Source organism: Calidris pugnax, unplaced genomic scaffold (assembly GCF_001431845.1).
Source record: "Calidris pugnax isolate Ruff unplaced genomic scaffold, ASM143184v1 scaffold24, whole genome shotgun sequence".
NCBI classification, from domain to species: Eukaryota; Metazoa; Chordata; class Aves; order Charadriiformes; family Scolopacidae; genus Calidris; species Calidris pugnax.
In genome coordinates, this window is record NW_015090922.1 from 10,410,234 (window position 1) to 10,419,444 (window position 9,211).

The following is a 9,211-nucleotide window of genomic DNA, read 5'->3' on the forward strand; positions in this document are numbered from 1 at the left end:
ACAGACACCTTCATTTCCTATTGACTTCAATCAGGGTGATCAGTTCTCTGCAGAAGGTGCTGTATAAGATCACACATTATTTCACAGAAGTGTTTGGGTGCTGTTGAACACGTTTTCTGCAGATGCTTAGAGGTACAGAACAAAGGCAGCTGAAAACAGACTTGGTAAGTTTACAGTTTTACTTTATCGCTGTATTAAATTCCCATTCAACATCAATAGGGCACCACACACTTGTTATAGAAAGAAAAAACAGCCTCATAAAAACTAGACTCGCCACTCTGCTTTGCCTTGCGTCCCTCTCCTTTTCAACTGCTAACAAGTAAAACAACCCCCCGACAGCTGGATGTGCAGAAGCCTGTGCCGGCGGTGTCCCGGTCCGGAGCGACGCTGCGGGCTGGAATGCTGATGCTGGCAGGGCTGCCACCGCGTTTACTTAACACTCATTTCTCTCAGTCTGCTTCAGACCAGAAATGCAGGCAATGAAAACCTATTCAACCTTTGAGAACCTCGGCCGTAGCGGTTAGTAGAGCGGGGTCTTTGCAGGTACATGAAAGAGGCTTTCAGAAGACGCTCCCATTCAAGGGAGGTAGAAAGAGAGCCCCCAGCTGTCTCTGGTTACCTTTTATTGGCATGAAAAAGGGGAGACAGGAGGGGCAAGGTTTCAGGACAAATGAAAAACAAGCTTTCTAAGATTCACTGTTCAACCTCCAAACAAAAGCTCGGTGAATTTAAGCTAAAGGAGCTTAGTTCCATTTCTTTCAGTTTGATAATTTATTATAGTGAAGAGAATGAAAAAGCTGTTTTGAGTAGCAGATTAAGCATTACCCTGAAACAGAAGCAGAGTGGAAAAAATATATGTTACGAATTCGGCAAGTTTCTCGGGCGAATAAATAGCAATTAACAAACACATGAGAAAGCGTACCACATTAGTAAGTATCCAAGGATCTTTGGGTGAAAACATTTACATCACTATGATAGCTGGACAAAACAGCTGCCACAGAAACATTATGAAGTAGAGGGTGCAATCTGTAAGCACTTGCTGCCCAAATTAAACCAAGGTCTGTTGAGATGGAGGAGAAAGGCCTCGTTGTAGGAGGCAGGCACGATGGCTGCAGATAGCCCAGTGCAACCTTCCTGAGAAAGGTGCGGGCAGCAGAGTGTGACAGGCAGGAGTGTCACTTCACCAGGAGAGGAGGCACGCTGGCCAGCAGACACTCACCCCATGGGGGCAGGCAGTCCGCAGAACTCTGCACCATCCCAACCTTGCTACAAGCCTGAACAAAACCCAATGTTGTAAGCCTTGCATGATGTGGCAGACTCTCCCCCAGACATGGTGGATGCCCAGATTAATTCTGAGTTCACTGCATGCAGTGCCTTAGGAGAGAAGATGGATGGGCTAAAGCTCCCCCATAAGTATTAGAAATACCATTGTCCCTCATGTGACCATGAGCAGTTTGTCTGTCACCCAGCCATGCTGCATGGTGGGACACAGTGCAGGGACCCCGGGACTTCTCCAGGCACCTGTCCTGCACCCCATAGCACAGCATGGTGCCACACGAGGGTCAGCACGCACACTTGCTCATGTAGGGTGAAGAGCTACGGCTCTTTTAAAGGATCTTTTAAAGAAATGTGAGCTCCTCAGACACTGTGGAAGAGGGGACCCCACAAGTCAGGAATGCCTGTTAAATACATATAACAGTGAATTTAACAGATTCCCTCAGTCAGCAAAACATAATTAATAATAAATACATATAACAGTGAATTTAATGGATTCCCTCAGTCGACAAAACATAATTAATAACCATAATAGCTAATATTTACATAGTTCTCTATAAAAACCTGTTATTTTTCTGTAGAGGTGTACAAATATTACCTAATCGGTCACCTGAGGACACATGGTCAAAGCCTTGGCTTCTTGATAAACTGCAGAAGTCTTAAATTGTGACCACACACTCCAAGGTTTGTTGCACTGAATCTAGGCAACGCAAGTTTAGCTGCACTTGCATAAATACCTTGAGATAACTCAGAGCCCTTTATAGATTTAGGTGGCCTTCATGCCACCTAAATTTAGGTTGGTTTGTGAGATCTGAAAAACGACACAGAATAATATATTAGCAACTTTCATAATTTTTCAAAGACCAATGTTTAGCATCTATGTTACTGTTCCCATTTCATGCCAGCACGTGTCTTGGAGGTAAGCTAGCCAGAGAGCAACCCGGTTGAAGCAATGATCTGGATCATTGCATGCTAGCTATCACCACGATACACAATGAAATACAGAAAACCAGGAAGGATTCATTTGGAATTCATTTGGCAGTACTGTAGGATTTTGCTGTAAGGGAAAATATCTAGGAGTCTATGTAATTTCTTAAATATTTGAAGAGATGAAATGGATAATTTAGACAAAGTTCTTAGAAACACTTAAGAAGAAAAATATTTTACTCATTACAGTAACTTTTTTTCTAGATCATTCTTTTAGTCTCTTAACATATCTTCAAGCAAACATGGCCTGCCAAATATTTTAATCAGACTACTTCTGATCTGCAATCTCTCTGATATGGATCATATCTTAATAAATCATTTCACAGTCTAGAGGAACCTTGAGGAGAAAACTACAGCATCTGCAGATGGCGTATGCAGTAGTCACTCAGCGTTACTATAAGTGATATGGCAAGACAGAAACAACGGTCAAAATTCAGTGTTGATACCTGAATATTTAAAAAGTGGTGGATAAGGCCTTGATTCCTGTTATTTGTCAAGCAATGCTACTGAAACTGACTTTAAAAGCTACCATTAAATGTTGTGAGAGAATATGATGAGGTGCATTCCTATAATAAGCTTACTCAAGTCAACAGAAGTCATCCCACTGACGTGAATAGAATTTAGTCAAAACCTGGTGTTCAGTGGTGTAAAATGCACACTGAGGAGCAAAAAAAGTTCAGAAGCAACAGGATTTTAGTCTCTTAACGATCAAAAGCTGGATTTATTATTTTCTGTCAGACCTTATTGCAAGAGACCAAATGCATTTTAGATACTATGTAGAGGTAAATAAGTCAGTATTGGCCTTATTTTCCTAAAAAGAGCACTTACTGGCACCATACTTTAATCTCTTCTCAGAATTTACATTGGTGGCTAATCTTGCAGGTGGTAGGATAAATAGTACAACAGACATCTGCTAAACACAACACAGTTGTATTCTGTTATTAAAACTGCACTCTTTCTGGTGTTTTTGGCAGCATTCACTGTTCTATATAACATTCTGCTTTACTGGTGTCCCAACACGTATGTCCCAGTCAATAACCAGCCTGTTTTTCATCCAGGTCATCCTTGCCCATGTGACTCCTCACTTGCAGAGTTCTTTTAGCACTTATTTGGGCAAGCTACACTTCCCTTTCTGTTTTAACTACTACAGGCAAATATATACTAGCCCCTCATAGAGAATGGACACTGCCTGCACTCAAGCTCCCACCCACATAAACAACATTGGCAGGATAGTCTTCTGGTTCACAGTTCTGTTACTGGGCCAAGTTCAGTTCTGTCATGTGCTAATTGACGACTCCTGGTTTCTCCACTATCCCAAGCCCTTTCCTTCTTCTCCTCATCGCCATCACCCCTACCCCGAGCAGAAAAAGGAGCTGGTCCCACTAAAACCAGCAAGAACCTGTCCAGAGGCTGCTAGGAATCTGGTCCCACGTTATCACGATAGCCCTACCATTACCTTGGAAGCCCTAACCCATTTCTGGGGAAAGTCTACTGCTCATGCAACACATCAGTTCAGCAGATAAGTAGCAGCCTTTAAGGGGCTTTAGCTTTATTCAAAATGATATTTTTTTTTGCCTATTTAAACATACAGACAGCTGCACCCCTGTTTTAGCATCCCCACTAGCCAGTGTAGGAGAACAAACAGAAAACTTTCCAGGAATGGCTTTCAACGAAGAAAACAAAAGTGACTTAAGAGTCTCAAAGCCACATGAGAGACTCTTCCCATCCAAGAACCGGAATAATGAAAAAGAGCAGTCCTTGTGGCAATATTATTTGCTAGTGAATAGATCCAAGCTCCGTGCAACTCCTGACGTAGGACTAAATGCAAGAAGAGATAGTGTCTTACTTGCAGGAAAAAAACAACTGAAAAATTTAGTATTAAATATGATTAGGAAACAGTAAAGAACTTAAAAGCTTTTCTTCAGATACCATCACCATTCATTTCTGATTGCACAGGGAACTCAAATGAAGAGCTTGTAAGAAAGATTTTACCATTTGATTCCCGAGGAATTGCAACAACAGGCCAAGAAAAAGATTTGAAATAATGAAATAAAGCAAGTTACATTGCATGGACATTGAGCAATAGTATTTACGGAACATGAAATAGTGGGCATTTAGCGGTGTTTTGGTAAATATTTTACTGACTCACTTCCTAAGGGCATTTCTGTTAGATGGAGCTCTTGAAAAGGAGACAGTAGACATGTTTTAGAAGAGCATGCAAAGGTAGTTGCAGTAGAGGTACAGAAACAGATATTAATGAACAACGTTAATGAAACTTTAGATATCATCAGTTGTTTATCCAAATGTCTGCAGTTTACTTTGGTTCAGAAATTAGGCTTATAAGAACACGTGGTATCCGTCAAACCAGACATAACCACCAAACTCTCTCGCTGCTCCTCCTCTTTTCCGTATTTGAATGCCAGGCTGTACATGAATACAGAACTATCACTGCGTTTTTAGAAATTTTGGGAAAAAATGTCTCCCAGTTTGAGGAAATTCTTTTCCTATCTGGACACATTTACACAGCATTACTAAAATCCAGTATGAATACACTACTGATATTTTATGCTGCTACCACTGTCTCACAGAACAGACTGAGACCAGCCTTGTACACAGCCTTAACTCCTATGAAGTAAATATGGGTTACCAATTGCACAGTGCGTGAAATCAGAACACAACTCTTTGGAAGAGGAAGCAACAGTTACAGAATAACTATTTGGTGCTGCAGGGGGAAGAAGGCATAATTTAATTTGTTCACAGCATCTGGGTGGAACACTTTATTCTTATCACTTATTCCATGCAACAGAACTCAGCCAATTAATCTTTATTTGGATAAGTAACTTCGATAACCTCCAACTCATTAAAGTGTTTCCGTCTTCTATCTACCGTTATGCAGACTGGGGAGTGCAAAGTTTTGTGAAGTTCTTGGAAAGGGGTTTTCCTAACAAGTTTTAAAAACAGCCAAAGTATTTTGTTTTCAAAGAAGGCACAGTGCACTTTCATGAGAGACTTTTGTCTCCTTTCAAGTACTGTGGCTTTTTTTTCCTGCAAGGTGACACTAGTAGGATTAGTCTCTGGAAAAACACCTGAAAATGCTATGAATACATAATATAAAGTAGGTTACATGGAGGAACTTAGAAGATCCAGCTGCACACAGAATTCTGTGCCACTTTACAGATTTTGCTAGGTTACAACTAGCAACTATAGATGGAGGTCTGTATGGTTTCTATTTGTGGTTGTCCAAAACCACACTGGAAAATAAAAGACACATCTGTGAGGTACAGTGGGATGGGGTTTCAGAAAAATAACGCCACTTTCATATCTCATTTGGGTCATGCTTACACAACAGGAACAAACGGTTTGTAATTGAATCAGCTGAACTGGACTTGTATAAACAAGACCTGCTGAAGTTTAAATTTTGTCCTACAATTTCCAATATTCATCTGCAGCTTTTTCTTAGAATTTCCTCTTCCTGGGAATAATGAATCTTTCATGAGGCCTCTGATGAACTGTGAACACATAATGGGAAATTAGGTGATTGAAATTAATTCCTGTGTCCAGTCTGGCACTTAACTAGCTTGGTTTCAAAAGCTGAATTGGCTATTAAATGTGCTAAAGGTAAGCTACTCTAAACACTAATTAAACTATTTGTAAATTGCTCTAGGATGTTTTAATGTGTTTATATGCCTTGTTCACAAATGTTTCCAGGATTTTAAGTAGTTTAATTTAATATCCCCAGTAAAGACTAAGCCTAGAGGTAATTCATGATGATGTGATCAAAGTCTCTCTCTTCCTGAATGAATATACAACCCAGTGCAACATAACTAACACAATGAAATAAGTTCTGTCAAGTGATATAAGCCAACAAATCACAAACTCAGGAGGTCTACAGGTAGAAGACCCTGCCATTCTTCTCAGTATCATCCCACGCTTCACTAGAATTTCCAAAACTAAAGAAAAAAAAAAATAATTCCTAATCCCTCTTTTGTCCAAACACTGAAAAAAATGAGTCAAAATAAAGGATTACATGAATGCAGTCATCCATCTGTCAGTAACACACCTACCAAACTATCTAAGTAGAACCTCACTTTGTATGAAGTGTCTGGGGTTTTTTTTTGTCCACAGTAGCATTACTAACACAAGTATTATTAATTAATTTTTCTACACAAACAAGCAAATGTCAAAAGTATTTCAATATTGAAAGTAAGCAATCTCAATACTTATCTTAATATAGTCTAGGCTATATTCTCTCATGTTTCCCTGGAAAAAATATGCATATCTAAAGTCCCGGGGGTGAGGAAAAGGTAGAGGTTGGACAACCATTGGAAATAGAAACAGACTTTGCCCTAAAGGTAAGAAGAGGAAGAGTGAGGGTGTATCCCAGAGGCTCTTCCATTTCCTGTCGCCACTATAGGAAAGGACAAGAATTAAGACTGTTCCTGTCTGCTGCTGGCTTACTTTGTATATTCACGGGTGTTTCACTGTTTCAGCAAAGGGCTCAGTCAGAGCTTTCTCACGCAGGAGTCTGTATCAGTTATTACAAGCAACCCCGCAGAGAGGTAAATCATCAGAAGCAACATGGCTCTTTCAGCAGTACAGGTGAGGAACTATGGCAAAGAATCTCATTCTTTTCCAGAATATCAGAAAATATCAAGCCCTCTGTCCATCCACAGCAGGGGAAAAAAAATAAATAAAATTCTATGTGGGGCATAAGCAGCCATATTCCCCGTAATAGAATAAACAGGATGTTTTCTAAATTGAAACATTTCTGACAGCATCATATTTGATATTGCTGCTTTGAAAGAATTAGACCATGAAATCTGTCTGTGGACTTTGCTGACAACTGTAGCCAACTGTCCTGCAAATGGCCCATGTCTATGTTAGCAACCTCTCTTAGCCTGTGAAAGTGGGTGGCTGTGTGCAACCTGCCTATTGGGATGGTCTCTGGGATGCCCTGATGCCCTGTCTCCAGGGAATGCTCTAATGGGTCACAGAGATGACCTTGTCCTGTGCATTAGGAACATTCCCAGGCACAGCTTAACTAATTACTGGTACTTATGCTGCACATGTCTTTTTAAACCACCATACAATACCTTCCTCTTTCAGGAGGCAGTCACAAGTGACCAGCAATCTTCTGTTTTTAACAAGCGGTGTTTGCAAGGAAAATGATTTGTGTCCTCTCTGTTGAGGCCAGGGACAAGTTGCTGTTTTTGGGGGGGTACCTGAGAAGCAGGTACACCTCCACATCATCAAAACACACATCGTAGAACGGACTCCCTATATAGCATCTTCTAATATGTGTTACAGGGCTCTGTAGTAACAATCCTTATAAATTTTAAAGCTCTAACACACGCGCGTGCATTACAAACAGTCTCTCACCAGCTAGATTTGCATTCATTGTTACTCCTTAACCTGAAACCTCAGGTTTAAATAACTGCCAGCTGATATTATCAATGTTTGGCTTATGAGTCATCCAGCTAGCATGAGGGGCCAAGGAAGAAAACAGCACTTTGCAAACATGTCCTAATTTTTCTGCTGCTATGGGGAGTGAGAGAAGCAGGGAGAGGGCACAGGAAGGAATTGCAGCCTGAACCAAAATATACATCCCATGTCAGGGTTATACCTGTCAGGCACACGTAAACTCATAAATCAGGTCATGAAGAGAACAGCAGGAAAACAGCTCTGGGACATTAGACCTTATGTTTCAGTACAGTTTCAAGTTTCAGCAAGAAACTTTTCGCTAACTTGCTTCCGATTTAAATTTGTTCCTTCACATAAACACCAGATTTCTGTAGGTATTTATTTTTTCCTCAGTGAGGCTCCAGAAATTTGAAAAGAGGGAAAAGAGAAAAATCACTGCTCTGGATTTGGCTTGACACAAAGTAAGGTCATCTAAAAAGGAATTGTCTGCCCTCCCACACACATGTGCTAAAGACAGTTTTGCTAAAAATCAGCAGAGAATCTACTTAGGGAGAGGCACAGAACTGTCTCATGAATCTTTCTCTTCTCAGCAGAATTCTGCACCGCCCTGGGACCCAGTGGACTCAGCCTTGCTGGGTGCTGAGCACCTCGGCTGGCCGCTGGCTCCAACAAAAGCAGCAGAGAGCAAGACGCAGTTGCCGGCCTCACTCAGATTGCACAGATACACGATATGCCCTGACTGGAATCATCTGGGATGCATTAGGCTGGGAAATCTCTCATCTCTGCTGGCATACCTGCTTTTTATTCAGGGCGAGTGTCGTTGCAACAAGAATTATACATTAGACCGCACTGATAAAATCATCTATCAGAATCTGGGATGGTCACTCTTATCTCAGTACTAAAATTAAGTATTTCTATGAAAATTAGCCTTGACTTTTGTTGCGCAAAGTAAATCAAAACCCATTTGTTTTGTTTAAACTGGTGGATTGCAGATATCAGAATAGAACATAAGGAGGGTAGTGGAAAATTTTGCAGTATGACACTAGGTGATTCATTATGTTTTATCTGTACAGCAAAATAATTTTCAAGGGTATCTTATTCTGTGTGAATTATTATAGCTTCTAAACCTGATCACAACTTCTACAGTAACAGAAAAAAACCAGCATGCAAATATTGACTTCATGTCTTCTGCTAGCAATTGTTCAAGTCCAAGCATATTTAAATTGCAGGCGTTTTTCTTGTCTGCATCCTCTATTCAAAGGTGTGGACCCTCACACTTTTGGGCTGCCTGGTGAAGGTTTGGGTCTTCAGCCTGAGAACAGCAAGGTAACAGCTTCTTCCATGGAACTACCAGTACCTCCTTGCTTCAGCCAAATCAAAAACATAGGCAGTACTGCATTAACTCAGGCTTTTGCTGTGGACAAAAAACAGCCCCAGAAAGTTGCCTGGGCTCCCTCTGTGGTCAGCTGGAGCAGGCAGGCCCTTCCCAGGGGCGCTAATTTCCACCATCACCACCCACCCCCCCCCC

General features: G+C 41.0%; 1 long non-coding RNA gene across 1 annotated transcript in view; it reads right to left on the minus strand.

Moving 5' to 3' along the window:
* The window catches only part of LOC106892888, a 71,720-nt gene that overhangs the window by 54,612 nt on the left and 7,897 nt on the right, over positions 1–9,211 (minus strand). The gene's annotated exons all lie outside the window — the stretch shown is intronic.